The sequence below is a fragment of the Solanum pennellii genome, chromosome 1 (genome assembly GCF_001406875.1).
Source record: "Solanum pennellii chromosome 1, SPENNV200".
NCBI classification, from domain to species: Eukaryota; Viridiplantae; Streptophyta; class Magnoliopsida; order Solanales; family Solanaceae; genus Solanum; species Solanum pennellii.
The window spans coordinates 11,283,763-11,302,684 of record NC_028637.1 but is presented as its reverse complement, the minus strand read 5'-3'; the positions used below and the strand labels follow the sequence as shown (position 1 = coordinate 11,302,684).

Here is an 18,922-nt window from a genome sequence, read left to right as displayed (position 1 = left end):
GTCATTCCTTCAAAAATCTTACCAGTTGGGATACAAAGTTTTAGTTTGCAATGATCGGAAAGTATTCTTTTCTAGTTTATTCAGTATGAATGCCTCCCCAATAAAGTCTAAAGGTACTACCACGGCAGATAGCTATTGGCAAAATATTCTTGACCTCGAGAATCTTATGAATTCGAAGGTATATACATATAGCAGTGAATCTGTTTGAGTTTGGGGATTCACTATCATATATGTATACCTAGAATTCATAAGATTCTTGAGGTGAATGATAACTATATATCGTGCTAGATCCTTTAGACCTTATAGGGAAAGCATCCATGCCGAATAAACTTTATAAGAATGCTTTTGAATCACCACAAAGTAAAACTTTTTATCCCAACCGCTATGATTTTGGAAGTAATGACAACAAAGAAATGTCTACAAAATTTTTATTTGGAATCAGTTGAAAAGCTTGGCGACTCTTTTCTCATATATGCTATTAGTATTCAATCGTTTAAGACTTGTGAAAATTATCATGAGGGTCTTCTCTATATTAAGAAAAATAAAATCATTTCCAATGTTGCATTGTTTAAGCTTGGATGTGCTCATAAAATTCTGAGATTTATCCGTAATGAACCATTCTATATTAAAGTGTGGACAATTCCTAGTGATAATCCTCAAGTTTACAACTTGACAAAAATTTCTTGATGCCTTCAGTGGATATGTGTTGTAGGGTAAAGTATAGGAGATTAGAAACAAGAGCGTAGTTGTTGTGGTTGATGCACTAACAGGTGCCTACCTCAGCTCGGACGGGCAACGTAGCAGCTTTATCATTTATGAAATGGATCGGGATGGACATTGATATTATTGATACACCTATCTTAAGGCACTTCATCGTGAATGCTAAGAAGCTAGTCAATGTACGGTACTTAGAAATCATTGCTACACTACAAGTTTCACGACCCTTCGCTGCTTGTTCAAACGCTAACTCACGGATCTTACGTACTACATGAGAATCCACGATGCTATTAGCACTTGAAATTTCTTGGAGATGTAATTCTAGATTATGTTGTTACAACATATCTCTATTTCAAATATTCGAGGTTGGTTACAAGACTAATTACTTATTTGTGGTATACTTTTGTAAATAATGAATGATATACTCAATTCGTAGTTAAGGCTAGACTGCATGAGCACATTCTTCATGCCTCGCTAGATCTGCAAAGGCAGGTATGTTAAAAAGTTAAGAATTTTGAGAAATTGGATATTGTGTCTACGTTTGGATGGGAGAGTCAAACTACTTTCCCAAATGTGGTTGGGGATGTTGTTAGGTACTTTATGGTGCGATTTTTGTTGATTCTAGCTTTGAAAAAGATACTTAATACATTTTTAAACATAAGGCCTCTTCTTGTGTGTGCATCTCCAAGCTTTGGGGAGATAAATACTACATAAAAGGTAACAGATGACCACAAAGGCACTTGATCTATCTGTAATCTCGTCTGATTAATCATTTCTACAAAAGATCTATCAGACTACGGAATAAATGATTTGATCAACGAATATTCATTTTTTCCTTCAATTTCTAACGAATTTTACCAATTAATCAACTCAGATCGAACTAATGAAACCCCAAAAGAAATTATACATATTTGTTAGGTTCAAGGAGACAAAATTTGTTGGTACTAAATCTTATTTATGGAAAATAAACTCCGACCACAAAATAAATCGAATGAAACAAGAATAATTAATATTTATTAATAGTTTGGGTACAATTATATCGCTCTCTAGATTCTTCAAACGCATAATTTGATCCTGAAATGAATTTTATTTTATATCCATGTAAATAGGTTTCTATGGATCTTTATTTTAATGTATTTCGTTATCAAGAAGAGTCCACCCACATCTTGATATCTTTGTAAATATTTCATGAATTTATGAAATTTTCAAGATCTCTCTCTAAGGGATATATTACACTTTCTATAGTGTAAGCTAGGAGTTGTTTTCAAGAAGGCCTAATTGAAATTTGACTCATCTAGTAGAGTCCCACACAAATTTAATGTCTACGAATGTCGAGTTTTTGGATCTTGAATCATCAAAGATCGCACAAACAACGAACCCAATAATATCTCCAAACGTATTTTGGAAGTAGTTTTTGTTGGGTATGTAGCCAGAAGATGGGAAATAGAGGGAAAGAAAGGAATTTGAAAAGTTGAGAAGTTGAACAGTTGGAAACTTGAAAAGTCCTCTTATGATTTAATGAAAATGCATTTGTCCCTCATCGGTGGTGGAAAGAAAAATATGAGAGTTTAAAGGCAAAGGCAAAAGTCAAGCAAACATCATGGAGAATATGGAAGATGCAGATGAATTGTGTGCAATGACCTCCGAGTGTAACTTAGTTCGAAATCACAAGGACTGATTTCTCGACTCAGGTGCCACTAGACATATTTCCTCTGCAAAAGAAGCCTTTGCAACGTACATTCCTACTGAGTAAGATGAAGATTTGTTCATGGGAAACAAAGTAACAGCAAAGATTACATGAACTGGGAAATTAATGTTCAAAATGACATCCGGCAAGGTTTTGACTTTGAACAATGTTCTGCATGTCCCTACTATTAAGAAGAATTAAGTTTATGTTGCAGTACTCGTTGAGAATGGGTTTAAGTGTGTCCTAGTTAGTGATAAAGCTCTAACAAGTAAGAATGAAATGTTCATACAAAAGGGTACCTCAATGAGGGTCTTTTCAAACTGAATATAATAGTTGTTGATAGTATTAATAAAAATTCTTCTTATGTTTACTTATTGGAGTTCAATGATTTATGGCATGCCCGTTTGGGACATGTAAATTACAAATCCTTACAAAAATTGGTTAATCTAGAATTATTGCTTGATTTTAAATATGATAAATCAAAATGCAAAATCTGTGTGGAAAGTAAGTTTGTTAAAAATCTTTATAAGTCTATTGAAAGAAGTTCTAAAACATTAGAGTTAATTTACACAGATATATGTGATATGAAGTCAACACCATCTCGTGGTGGGAAAAAATATTTTATAACTTTTATTGATGACTACACTCAATTTTGTTATGTATATTTATTTAATAGAAAGGTTAAAGCAATTTATGCATTTAAGCAATACAAAAATGAAGTGGAGAACCGATTGAATCTAAAGATAAAAATGACTCAGAGTGATAGGGGTGGAGAATATGAATATCATTTTGCAGAGATATATTTTGAATATGGTAATATTCATCAAACTACTGCACCTTATACACCACAGTCAAATGGTTTGGCAGAACGGAAGAACAGAACATTAATGGAAATAATGAATGCCTTAATGATCAATTCTGGTACACCACGAAACCTTTTAGGGAAAACCATCCTTACAAGTAATAAAATACACAATAGAGTACCACATCGAAAAACACAATCAATTCCATATGAGTTGTTGAAAGGATGAAAACCCAACTTAAAATATGTTCAAGTGTGGGGGTGTTTAGCCAATGTAGAGGTTCCTTTACCGAAGAGGGTAAAAATTTGACCCAAAACACTAGATTGTGTCTTTATTGGGTATGTTGTGAACAGTAAAGCTTGTCGGTTTTTACTTCAAAAATCTGATAATCCTGAGATCCATATTAATACCATAATTAAAATAGATAATGCAGTGTTTTTTGAAAACATTTATCCGTATAAAATAGAAAGTGAGTCAACAAGTGAAAGACCTAAATGACCACGAGAAGAATCAATGGCAAATGTTCTAACTAGTGAGGAACCTAGGCGTAGTACTCGCCAAAAAAAAACTTCTTATTTCGGACCAGATTTTGGAGCACTACTGCTTGTAAATGAGCCTCAACCATTTAAAGCAGTTATATCTTCGTATGAGTCAACTTATTGGAAAGAAGCAGTTAATCGTGTGATCAAATCAATTTTAAGTGATCACACTTGGGAATTGGCTGATCTTCCTCCAAGAAAATAGACCTTTAGGATCAAAGTGGATCTTTAAAAGGAAAATGAAATGTGATGGGACTATTGACAAATATAAGGCTAGACTCGTAGTCAAACGGTACAGACAAAAGGAAGGTCTGGACTACTTTGACACATACTCTCCAGTAACAAGGATAACACCAATTAGGATATTAATTGCACTAGCAACAGTGCATGATCTTAAAATTCACCAAATGGATGTAAAGACAACCTTCTTAAAGGAGAGTTGGAGGAAGAAATTTACAATGAACAACCTTAAGGGTTTATAGTTCCTGGTAAAGAAAAGAAAGTGCGCAGACTTGACTTGTGAAATCACTTTATGGACTCAAACAAGCACCAAAACAATGACATGCTAAATTTGACCAAACAATGTTGGCAAATGGACTCAAGATTAACGAATGTGATAAATGTGTTTACATTAAAAATGTTATGAATCATGAAGTCATTGTTTGTTTGTATGTTGATGACATGTTAATAATGAGTAAAGACATTGCCAATATAAATGATACTAAGCGCATGCTGTCCAGCAAGTTCAATATGAAGGACTTAAGAGTTGCTGATTAGATCTTAGAGGTCAGGATTATAAAAATTTCCTAGGGACTAGCATTATCTCAATCTCATTATATTGAAAATTTATTTGATAAGTTCAAGTACTTAAATTTCAATTTTTTAAAACTCCAATTGATTTAACTGTACATTTAAAAAGAATGAAAGACTCTCAATTGGAATATGCCAGAGTATTGTGAAGTTTGATGTATATTATGAATCGTACGCGACCAGATATAGCATGTGATTTTAGTAAACTGAGTCTGTTCACTAGTAATCTGAATCAAACTCACGGGATGGCAATGAAACGTGTGTTAGGTTATCTAAAATATACACAACATTATGATTTGCATTATAATAAATATCCTGCTGTGATTGAAGGATATAGTGATGCAAATTGGATCACCTTGTCAAATGATGTAAAATCCACGAGTCTTTATGTATTCATACTTGGTCGAGGAGCAGCCCTTTGGAAATGGTCCAAACAGACATGTATTGGTCGCTCCACAATGGAATCTGAATTCATTGTTTTGTATAAGGCTGGTGAAGAAGTTGAATGGCTCCGAAATCTCCTAGAGGATATTCCATTCTGTCATAAGCCTATTGGACCTATTTGCATACATTGCGATAGTCAAGCAACAATAGGTAGGGCAGGGAGCGTTATGTACAGCGGGAAATCTCGTCATATACGACGGAGACATGACACCGTAAGACAACTGCTCTCTAGTGGAATCATCACAATTGACTATTTAAAGTCAAGATATTATGTGTTCGATCTACTAAAGAAAGTCCTAGTGAGAGAGGCTTAGGACAAGTCAGCATGACGGTAACTCTATCTAGAAGACTGGAGATCCCAATAGATAGATTCATGGAGAAAATTAAAGTTGTGGCTGACAGTTCGACATTGTCAATTAACTTAATCCATTCTCATGATGAAGACAATATTCAGGAACAAGGTTAAGACTTTAAGGCTTGTTAATTAGGTAATAAAGCTTAAAGTTTTAAATGATTTGCTAAGTTTGGTAGATTTGACCAAATCGTGTATCTACGAGATGACACGGCTAGAAATCACCTATGTCAGTGAGAAGTGGAAGCCGCCACAAAGAGAATTTTATGTCAAAATCCTATTCTCTATACACTCATGAAACCAGGAGGTGTTCATGGCTGAAATGAACAAAACCGTAAGAACCATAACAGTAGAGGGTTAATTGTGTGACATGTGGTTGTCTAGGTATACACCAAAGCTCGACGGTTCAGAGATATCACATGTACCGATTGACTGGGTATATACGACATATGTTCACTACGGAAAGTCTAAGGGGAAACCTACTTATCAAGATGCAATTAATTCTTGACTATAAAGTACACAATTGTCCGTGCATTCCTATGTTATAACCATTGTCCATCAATGTGGTGGATTGTTGGGTATGTAGCAAGAATTGTTGGGAAATAAAGGGGAAGAGAGGAATTTTAAATATTGAGAACTTGAAGAGTTATGAATTTGAAAAGTTCTCTTAATCTTTAATGAAAAGGAATTTGTCCCTCATCGGTGGTGAAAAGAAAAATAGGAGAGTTTAAATACATAAACACTCCTATTAATTGTTAAAAGGGTTGGAAAGAGGGACTGCCCTGGCGCCATCATCGTTGTCGCTCGTTCGTCTAAGCTTCGCCTTCGGCTTTGGCTTCGGCAAATGATCGAGAGATTAGTTTTGGACAAAATTTATTTTAATTAATTAATTAATTAATTAATTAAATGACCAAAAATGATTTCAATTAATTAGTTGATTTCAATTAATTAGTTGATAACAGAAGATGAAAATTAGCCGAAATGTTTCAACGTTTTAGTTGACTAACCCGACCTGAGTCAGATCCGCGCGCGACCCATTTTATTTAAATTTTCCGCCATAAGTCTTCTAAAAGGTTGAAACTTTCAGGAACATTCATTACCATTTGAAAGGTTGTAAACTTTCATTAATGGTCATGTGAATTCTTAAAGGGTTGAAACCTTTCGGAACCTATTCTTCTTGCCTATAAATACAACTCATTCTTCAGAATATTTCCTTACTAATTTTATGATATTCTTCTTCTTCGTCGTCTGCACACATTTTCCTACGTGTACTTTCCGACTATGGATTGCTTCACTGACAGTATAGATTTTGGTATCTACACTATGCTGATTAAGTTCATTTTACCCTACGAGGTTATATTAAAAATCAAACCTCGGATACTAGAGGGGAATAATTTCTTAAGGGGATACTGTGAGTTCAGTGGACTTTATCTTTTTCTGATTTAAAAGGTTTTTATGATTCTGGTATATATTTTACAAATTTTACTTTTTTGAATTAATTTTTGTTCATCTCTCTTACTGTTTCTATAAATTTCAGTTACTTCATGTTTCAGAATAATTTATTAGAATCAGTAATTTCGGATTTTATAACACAAATTGGCAACAATTTCAGGCTTCCGTACGAACGTAAACACAAGATCCAATTTTCAACAATCCTCAACAGCACAGTCCTGTCAAAATTGGCGAGGCATGAAGAAGAAGGTGCTTGTGCATGCCAACCTTTTTCTACAGATTGAGCATATAATTCATTGTTAATAGAAGCATACATCAAATCAATTATTAGTCATGGAGTCTGTTTGAATAGTTGAAATAGATATATGTTGTAACAACATAATCTAGCATAGTATCTCCAAGAATTCCTAGTGTTGATATCATCGTGGAATCTCATGTAGCTTGTATGATCCTTGAGTTAGAGCTTCAACATGCAGTGAAAGATGATGGAACTTGTAATGTAGCAGGGATTCAAAGTAACAGACATATTAACTTGTTTCTCAGCATTCATAGGGAAGTGTCTTATCATAGGTGTATCGCTAAAATTACTGTGCAACAAAATTTATTTCATAAATGGTAAAGCCGCTAATTCCCAACACAAGTTGAGTAGGAACCTATTAGTGCGTCAACCACATCAACTACTTCTTACTATTTCTAATAGTTTGTCTTAGCCTACTATACATTTTTATTGAAGGCAATAGGAACTCTTATCCAAAGTAATGAACTCGAGAATTATCATCAGGAATGATTCAATTTTTAAGATTGAATGGTTCATTATAGATGAATTTTGATATTTACGAGCACATCCAAACTTGCATAGTGTAACATTGGAAATGATTTTATTTTTCTTAATTTTGATAAAACCCTCGTGATGACTTACATAAGTCTTAAATAATTGTATACTAACATCACATTTGTGAATAGAGTCTCCAAGTTTTCAAGTTATTCCAAATGTAACTTCTAGAGGCAATTTTTTGTTGTCATTACTTCCAAAACCTTAGCAATTGGGATACAATGTGTTTGCTTGCAGTTCAAGTTTATTCTGCATGAATGCTTCCCATATAAAATCTTAAGGTTGTAGCACGACAGATAGGTATTAGGAGAGATTCCAAACCTTGAGAATATTATGAATTCTAAGGTATACGCGTATGGCAGTGAATCTGTTATATCCCACTCGAACAGATTCACTCTCATACGTGTATACCTTAGATTCATAAGATTCTCTAGGACAAGAATCTTTCGCCAATTACTCTCTGTCTTCTAGAACCTTTGGATTTTATCGGGCAAACTAATTTTTTTTATCTAAACTGCTAAGGTTTTGGAAGTGTTGACAACAAAGAAATGGAAGCAGAAGTTTCATTTGGAATCAATTAGGTATCTTGGAGACTCTTTTCTCAAATATGCTACCAGTATACATTTGTTTAAGACTTATGAAAATCATCATGAGGGTCTTTCAACATTAAGAAAAATAAAATAATTTGGAGTGTTGCATTGTTTAAGCTTGGATGTGCTCGTAAAATTTTTAGATTTATCCGTAATGAACCGTTAAATCTTAAAATGGGGTTCATTCAAGTTCAAAATTTTTCATAGAGTTTGCCATCGGTAGAAATGTATAATCAGGTAAAGTGGGAGATTATAAGTAAGATAGTAGCTAATGTGGTGAGGCACTAATAGGTACCTACCTCAGCTCAGGCGTGGAAGTAGCAACTTTATCATTTATTGAAATGGATCTGGATGGACATTGAATTTATTGATGCACGTATGCTAAGGAACTTCCTCGTGAATGTTGAGAAGCTAGTCAATATACGGTACTTGGAAATCACTGCTACTTTACAATTTTTGTGACACTTCGTTGTTTGTTAAAGCTGTAACTCACGGATCTTACATGCTACCTATGAATGTTATGCTCAATCTGCAGTTAAGGCTAGCCTGCATGAGCACATTCTTCATGCCTCGCTAGATCTACAAAGGCTATGTTGTACTTTTAAGGATTTTGAGAAATTAGATCTTGTGTCCACGTTTAGATGGGAGAGTGGAATTACTTTCCCAAAGGTGCTTGGAGATGATTTTTAGTCCCTTGCTAGAGAGAGATCCTTGTTAATACTGGCTTCGACAAAGATACCACATTTCTAATCATAAGACCTCTTCTGGAATAGTTGTTTAGACCTCAACCAATAAAACTCTATCAAGCAAGACTATTAAGTGAACTATGCGTCCCAAAAAAATTCATGGGAAAAAAACTTGACATTTGAGACATCAAAATTTTGTGGGACTCTACAAGATGAATCCAATTTCATTTAGGGTTTTTGGAGATTACTTACCATAAACTCTAGATCACACTTATATAACAATTATATAAAATGCATATATGTCTTTGAATATGCATCTCTAAAATTTCATATATTCATGAAGTGATCAAGATATGGGCTCACTCTTCTTGACAACCAAATACTTTAACAAGATCGGTAAAATCCTTTTACAAAGATCAAATAAATCCTATGAAGGTCCACATCATCCTTGTTTGGGTGACACTAATAGCATTTGAATGGTTGAGTAATCTTATGAGAGGGGAATCAAGGGATAAACATATATGTACTCACAATTTTTATGAATAAACTCATTCTTTTCATTTATTCAGTGATTGCAATAATTTTTTTCTATTTGGAAAAAAATTGTGCAACTAACTTCCATGCCTAGTTTGACCTAATTTACTCGGCATCTCCTCTTTTGCAAATAAAATGCAAATAACAAGCCACAAACTTCAAAAATTGAAACTACATTCTATGGGTACTTCAAGTATCATCTTTGAGTTTATAAGGTTTACACTCTGACAAGCCTTGAAGATACAAAACGACAATGTTGATCTTGTTTTTGTCACTCTTTACCGAACTACAGTTTAAGTAATTCTCCAAGTTCCATAAGAAGATCTCTGCTTCTTGGGTGTCACGGATGCCTTTGAACATATGTGACTTTGGAGCCTCGACCTTGGCTTCCCTATATCGGTTGGATGATGTCGATCCTTCAGCTTACACGCCCTCATTGAGTGCTTTATTCTCGACTCTCGTAGTTGCAATCATACTTAGCACATCAATGAGCCGACACTCCAAGAAATTCATAGCCTACTTCATCTCGAACTCGGCATGCTGGCGTCCCTCCAACTCCTTGCGGATGTTGTTATTTTCCTAAGGTTGAATTCCTTTAGAGTCTTGAACTTTTCATCAACTTCATCCAAATGCCGGCCTCATATCTCTATGGTCTACCTCTCCATTTGAACCCTTGTGACCCATTCCTCTTCGATGGTGGCGTCAATAGCCTCATCACCATAATCATCGTCACTTATTCAATGGTCAAATCTGGGTGACATGTTAGTGCCTTGCTTGGTGTAGGGTCGAACAACATTTCCTTACTTGTCTGGTGGTGCTTATTTCCCTTGCAGATCTTACTTCCACCATCTATCTTGATTGTTGTGGTGCTAGCAACGTGTATATCTCCTTCATTGGTCATCCCCTCACTGCAAACCTTTGATATGATACCACATTTTTGGAGACTTAGAGTCTAACTAATGTTTCATGCAACACTTTACAACTTACAATATTTCACAGTCTTGTAAGCTCAAGTAGGACTTTTGAATCTAAGACCGCTAAGAGAATGCAAGAAAGGCTTAGAGAAACTTGAAAAGCTTTCAAAAAAGGCTTAGTATTACTTTGTCGAATGTTTTACACTTTATTGGAAAAAAATTTCAACGAGAGGCCCTTTATTTATATTACCTCCTAAAGGCCTAAGTGTCAATATTATCTACTTTATAGTTCCCTACAATATTTACACTTCAGTCCTATTCTAGAATTCTCTAAAAGTTTTAGGGAATTATAATGCCTTCTTGAATATATCTAGGAAGTTCTAGAGTATTTTACCAACCTCTTCATAAATCTAGATTTTCTCCCTTGTCGTGATGCCGAATTTGAACAAGGAAGTGGTGGGACATGACACAATGGATCATTGCTGTCCAAGGTAATCACACTTTGCATTAGTATCTACACAATAATAACTCCTGCAACACACAATGCTACGAAGTTTCTTCGTATTTCCTATATTTTTACATAAGCTATGGATCACTAAGGTCCAAGCCAAATGCCACTTTCCATTAGGTATATGGACACAAAAAAAATCCTGAACATCCCTATAACACCCAATGCTAAGTAATCCAATACCAGAGTAAGCAAAATTTACGTGAATATCAGAGCTAACAATATAGTGATCATACTAGTATAAAAGGATGTGTTATGTTAAAGGCATTTGTCAAACAAAAATTGATATAAACAACAATTACGTGTCAATTCTAAGCTTGTTGGGGTCAATTATTTTGGTTTTTTGGATAAAGGCGAGAAGGAATTGATGTATAGGTGACATGTATAAGTTATACCTCCAATCTCGCACTATGATAACCTCCTAATTGGATTATGAAGACGCAAAGAACTTCATATATTGGAGGTGCACCATAAGGAACTCAATACCTTCCTCGAATAGTAGGGTTCATAGGACATAATAAAAACGTATACAATATAATGTTCACCAGAGGAAAAATTCCTTCCGCATCAGAACCATAATTTATTAGCATACAATCAAAGCATTACATGGTCAATAAGGTAGTGACTTGAGAACCGTGAGGTATCGAGTACAATTTTCAGCAGCGGAAAAAATCTAGGTGATTTCTTCTACTTATGACTTGAAGGATAGACTTACCTAGTAACACGATCAGCAAACAAGATATATGATTTAGAAATAGAAAGGAAGAGGGAGACATACTTGATGTAATTGTAGGTGCAAGAACAATATAGGAAAAAAAAATATACTATTAAGAAATAAAAAGAAAGACGGGGAGATTTAGAAGAAAAAAAGAATGATCTATCAACTAAAACGCAATTAATTACTGGAGTAAAATCTAAAGGTGAAATAAATTTAATTCATAAAAGTGAAGACTTACCCAAATAATCAAGAGGGTTAAATTGAACAGCTGTAGGGGTTTCCCAAATTCACAAAGTAGCCTAAAAATTTAATGTGCATTAAAAAACCAACCCCTAAGACAAATCCTAGTTTCTGCTATTTATAATAGTAGATAAACAAACCTAAGCTAGTTACAATATTAATCTTGAGCTAAAACAAAGAAAAGGCTAGCCTATTAATTATTTATAATGTAGTTACCTCTTGCTTAATTTTCATTTTAGTGTATTTTAAACCTTCCATGCTTGTTTTATTAATCTTCTTAGGTATCCAAATTACTTCGAATCAACTTCAACAGTAATGAATAATGGAACAGAAAAGATAGGAGTTGTTACCTTGGTTGACTGACACATCTTGTATGAGAAGAGGAGATATAAGAACGTTGGAAAAGAGAGCTGGTACAGCCCACAAGAATCGAGAAGATTATTATTCATCCGCGAGCAAGGAGGCAACACGTAAGAATAGATTCTATAGTTAGGATTAATAAAAGTGGGCTTTACCCTAATCAGTATAGGTTGGGCTTGGGCCAAAACTATATTTTCATTTTTTATAATTAATTAAATTGTCGATATGTCCCCAAAAAAAATCTTTAAAAAAGGGTTTTTGGGGTAATTTAGGGAGTATAAATATATCAAATATGGTAAAGAAATGTCAATAACGTAATATATTCGAAATAGTCAAAATACGAAATTGCCAAGATTCTTGTGAGTTTCTCATATAGAAAATACCTTCATCCCCCTTAACGACTACTAACATGCAGATGGTCTAGGAATATAAGAAATAAAAATTTCATCTATAGTATATTATGAAAAGAGATTTATTGCTAAAGATGAAGTAATCCTGAAGAGTTTTCTAGCTCCTCCAAAAATTTGAGAACAATATGAATCGAATTTGTTGATTCTCTCAATGAACTCCCAGTATGCATAATGACCAACGATGATTTACTCTTTAGATATATAACTCTAATGCACCGTAATCAAGAAAATCTAAAGAAATAATGTCCCCCTAACTGTTAGACTTATATAGTAGAGGAATATGGTATTCTTTGATTCACTGCTCATGTTCAAGTACTTATGTCACAAACTTAAGAATGTGCAAACAAGTAAAAGTAGATGTGGACGATAGTTCGATGCCAGGTCTCCAACTTATCGACTATATCTTCAACCTTCTTTTAGCTACAAAAAAGGAAATAAGCACATCAAATTAGGAGGGCACAAAATTATCATCTCGAGAAAATGTTCCACATTTTATCGTTCATCATTAGCTAAAGGGAATATGAAGAATTCTTACCTTAACTATATTTTCATCTTAAGTATTGACGTATCTGCTTTCTAAATTCAAGACTATTTGAGTAAGAAAATTGTTTTGCAAGTTAAGGAAAATGAGTCTTTAATGGAGAAGAAGTAAATTTCAAATAATTTACTATTTTGTATGGTCATAGTAATTTCACAATATCGTTATAACAATAAATATTGAAAAGTGCAAAGAAATATAGTTGAGATGCTTAGTCATAAATATACGAACAACGTATTTGGATAACTCAAAAGATAAAAACATTTCAATTAATTGATGACAACGAATGGGAGCAAAAAGGAAGAACTACTTGATTAGCATAATGGAATATAGGAATGGTAATTAAGAGTTCTTTAAGTTACAACCTTATTAGAAATGTCAAGAAAAAGAAATGTTAACTAACCTTTAAAATGAATTTAAAAAAATATTGATAGATAAACTAGCATTCCAAATATCTATCCTAGTGTCCTTCATGACTATCTTTCTCATAGCTACAACTTCTACAAGTTCATCACTCGTTATCCCATAACTGGTTAATGAATCACAAAGTTGATTATCTAAAATGCAGAACTTCACCGTGTTTGACCCTTTTGAAAAGAGAGATTTCAACCCGTAGAACCAATCTATTCATGATTAGTAAAGAAAAACAGTCCATTGAAATGGGCTGGAAAAGATCTGCATAAACATAACTATATCATTGAGTTGTCAAGATCATAGTTTTAGTTTAATAGCAAATGTATGATTTGATTTTTTTGTAAAACTACAAAGTATAACTTAAAGGAGTAGGGAGTGTACCAATTCCACTTCCTTCAGAAATATGTCAAATATATCGAGAGACAAATCAATCAATATGATATTTTTGTTGATGCTGAAAATATTGTGGCGAACTGGCGATACATCCATATTTTTGTGGACAAAATTTTTACGATCACCTTAACTTTTTGTAAGGCAATTCGTCATGTTTTATGATCAATTTTTTGAACATCACTCTTTGTATAGATTTATGATCAATTTTTGAACATCACCATAACTTATGCTAATGAAATCTTGCTGAATATCATATTTTAGTAGTAAAAACATATTAATGTACAGTTGAGTCTAAGAGGGTCTAAAGAGGATTGTGTGTACGCAATGTTACCCCTAACAAGACGTTTCCAATAGACCCTCAGCTCACAACACAACACTCGATTCCTACCACGTAATCGAAATTCACCCATTTCTCAAAATTTCCCAATTTCTTCTTGCTTACCAGCAGATTAATCAAAGGGGGCATGCTAATAGGTAAATAAATAACTTCCATCAACAAAAAACTCAATTTCAATCACATAATCAAAGACTCATTACGAATTTTCAGCTCATTTTCTGCAAAGATCTGTACTCCAAACAAACATTATACAATTAAAAGAGAGGAGGAGAGTACTAACAGACGAAAAGGGTTCTTGAAAGAGTCCATTTTTTAGCATGACCCACAATGGAAAATGGCAACCAATGAGTTGGGATAAAGGAATGAAGCAGTCATACGGTAGCAAAACCTCCGATCATCGACATATCTTCTGCAGTAAACCCATTTTCCATCCTTAAGTTTTGCTGATTTATTCAAAAAAAACATCAACTTTTTTAGATCCTTTTTTCTAAGAGAATTTTAATCCTAACAGAAAAATGGCTATAGAGCGGCAAATGGCAATACAAAGGTTGTCAATCAGGTATTGTGGACTCGGATTAATCACAAATTTGAGCTGTAAGTATAGTTTTTGATATATATATATATTAAATAAAATTACGACTTATAATAGACTCTTGCTTTTGACTTTCTTGAATTCGAATAGTGTACCGGATTGTCATATTATAAAAATAGTTTAGTAATTAGTGAAATATCAAAAATGAAGTATCACAAGAATTGAATATACGTACATCTTGCCATTATCTCGTAAAGGTAAAAAATTATTTTTGAAAGACTCTTGGCTCAAGTAAAAAAAATAATAAGTAACAATGTTGTAATACGATAATCAATGAACTATTTTACTTGAAATATAGAAGCAACAATTGTTATATCCACAAGATGGATCTGCTCCATCCAAGAGATTGTTCTCATAATTAAATGAAATGTGACATCTTTATTGTGACATCTTATATGAATTATCAATGTTAATTATACTAAATGAGGTCAATTTCATTATATTAAGTTAAACTTCATCAAATTTTGTGTATCTCCAACTATTTTGGAGATAAATACTATTTAGAAGGTATGAGATAGATACTCGATCTATCTTTACTCTCGTCTTGTTAATTAATTTCATCAAATGATCTATCTGACTATTGAGTGAAGAATTTGATCAATAAATATTCAATCTTTTTACAACGTTGAATGGATTTTGACCAATTCTTCAACTCTGATCCAACTTATTAAACCCAAAAATAAAATATAAATTTTATTAGGGTTCTAGGAGACAATTTATTTGCAATAAATTTTATATATAAAGAAATAATAATATTTTATTAATCAACAGTTTTTTATGTTCAATTTTTTCCCTTTATTGATTCTTATGTCTAATTTGCATCTAAAATGAATTTTATTTAGGGAAAAGGGTCTGATGTACCCTTCAACTTTGTCATTTAGAGCTGATATACCCCTGGTTATGAAAGTGACACATATATACCCCTACTTGTAAACAAATGGCTCACACATACCCTTTTCCTCTAACGAAAATGAAAAAAAAAATTAATCTTAATTTTTATTATTTTTTTCTAAAAAATATAATCCCATATGAGTAAATTAAATCCTCGTCAAACATATTTTTTTTGACTTTTTTTTGTTTGAATGACTAATTTGTAATTATTATTTTGATAATCAAATTTATTTATGTTACACTAATATTCTTGTAGAACATATTGTAGATGATCAAATTTTTTCTTCGAATACAAAATTAAATTACAATACACACAAAAAAAATAATTTAATTTTTTCTATTTAAACTAAGGAATGAAACAAAAAAAACAAAATAAGTATAAGAAACTCAAATAATTATAATAAAAGAAGTCAAAAAATAGTTTATGTATTAAAAAAATTAAAATATATTGAACTTTGATAGAAGAATCATATAAACCCCTAAATAATATTTTTTTTAAAAATTTAGAAGTAATAAATATTAAATTAAAAGTAATTTTTTAACTTCTGTCAAATGAAGGGCATATGTGAGCCATTTTGTAACGGAAGGGGTATATGCGTGCCGTTTGTATAACGGTAAGGGCATATATGAGCCATTTTTATAACGAGGGGTATATCAGCTCCAAATGACAAAGTTGAGGGGTATATTAGACCCTTTTCCTTTTTATTTAATCTTCATGTAAAGTGGATTTTGTGGAATTTCATGAGGTGTAACCAAAGGTTCTACAAGAGGTCTTATGTTATGAAATGTATTAAGTATCTTTGTCGAAGCTAGAATCAACAAAGGTCGCACCAACAACATCTCCAATAACCTTTGAAAAGTTTATTCAGCTTCCCATTCGAATGTGGACAGAAGATCCAAATTCTCAAATTCTCAACAATACATGTGTCTCTGCAGATTTGGCGAGGCATTAAAAAAGAGTTTGTGCATGCTAGTCTTAACTGCAGATTGAGCATTACATTCATTGTTTACATAAGCAAACCTCAAATCAATAATTAGTCATGGAGTCAATTCAAATATTTGAAATAAAAATGTGTTGTAACAACGTAATCTAGCACTGCATCTCCAACAATTACTAGTGTTTATGTAATCGTGAAATCTCAGGTAGCATGTATGATCCTTGAGTTAGAGCTTCAACAAGCATCGAAAGATCATGGAACTTGTAAGTAGCAGGAATTCAAAGTACCAGACATTAACTATCTTCTTAGCATTCACACGGCGTAGGTGCATCAACAAAATCAATGTGCAATCCAAACCATTTCAGAAATGATAAAGTTTCTGCTTCCCCATAGAAGTTGAGGAACTAATAGGTGCCTACCTCAGCCCAGGCGGACAAAGTAGCAGCTTTATCATTAATGAAAGGGATTGGGGTGGACATTGATTTTATTGATGCCCCTATGCAAAGTCACTTCATCGTGAATACTAATANTAAAAAAAATGAATATAAGTTTTTCCTAGAAAAAAAGAAGGTTGAGGCAGATCATGTATCAAACAATTGTTCACATTATCAACTGAATTATGTTAATTCAATTATGTGACCTTTTTTTGTTCAAAATCAAACATAAAATCTTGATATTAAAAAAGGTACATGACAAGGGTTAGGATATTAATTATAGTCTCTGATCTACATTGATAATAAATTACGATATTACCTTTTTGTTGTCAACTTTTAATTAAAAAATACATACATACATACATATATATATATACATTCATACATATATATATATATATATATATATATATATATATATATAATTTCACCCTCATATTGCTATTAATGGAAATTATAAACACTCGATAGAAATGAAGAATAAATTATGCCTTTGAAGAGAGATTGTAAATTATCTTACAGACTCATTTAGAAATAATGATCATTACATTCAATGAATTGCTAGTTGAAGAATATGAGTAGTTATGTTGATTGACTAGAAGAAGTTTCAACTTATTGGTGAGGGTTCGACTTCTACTTTGTAATCCCCTCCTACATATTCACTTTTTCTAACCCTAATTTTATTTTATTTTACTTTTTAAAATAAAGAAGATTTTCTAATTTGGAAAGACACCAACAATAATAAGATGTTTTTTCTCTTGGAATATTCACGTAATTTGACTTGTCAAAATTTATTTTTTGATTTTGAGATTTATTTTAGTGTACCAAGAAAATAAATATGCAACATAGATTTGGACAATGAAAGTAGAAACAACTAATGAAGAATTATTTGGAGCCGATTATCAAATCTAACAATAAATTAGTGATATTTAAAATAAAAACCTTAATTAGCTAGGAAATTCTTTATTAAAATGTATATAGCTAATAGTATTATTTGACAATTTTCCCTATATATTTTAACAATGGAGTTTTGATGTTTAGTGATAGTGGGATTATTTTTTTGTAATGATAAAATATAATCAAAAACATTTTATTTGAAAATAAAATAAAATTTAGTGCAGATTGTACCAGTTTGTGATACTTTAATTGTCCTCCAACATTTAAGGATTAGAAAGATAATACTGTTAGGAAAAATACTACAATATTGATATTAGATTGGAATTATAACGTAGTAAAGAACTTATCACAAATACTGTGTCGTGGCAAGCCATTGACTTGAAAGCGATTTTGGCTTGACTCCGATGCAAATCGTTAAAGTCTGTCGTTCCCCATATTTCAGTTTTATAGAAACGTCTTGTTTGTTTATTGGAACGGATATGTTATCTACTTTGAAACATATTGTTGTTATTTCTTTGTATTAGATTTAATTGACATAGTTAGAATTAAATCAACAATAGTATTAACTTTACAATCCCCCACCAATGCAAAAATAAAGAGTAAGAACTGACTTTTGGACAAAAGGAAGGAACATGTACTTAAGTGTCGATATCTTTCGATTTGAATTAACACATAGTGAAAATGGGATAACAACTCAATATCCACAAAGTGAAGTACTCTTGAACTTAATGGATATAAATTGAGACCTCCATAACACATACTATATCCTTAAATTTTAAGCAACCTCCACGATACAAACAAAGTGCTTTTATGGTCATGCACTCACACCTTGGGTCTTAGGAGTGCTCTAGAATTATGACCCAAGTCTTTCATAAAAGGAGACCATACCTTT

The 18,922-nt window shown here is 32.6% G+C and overlaps 1 pseudogene; it reads left to right on the top strand.

The window, feature by feature from the left end:
- Positions 1–339: 339 nt before the first annotated feature.
- Positions 340–7,088, top strand: LOC107017549 (annotated as a pseudogene).
- The last annotated feature ends 11,834 nt before the right edge of the window (positions 7,089–18,922 follow it).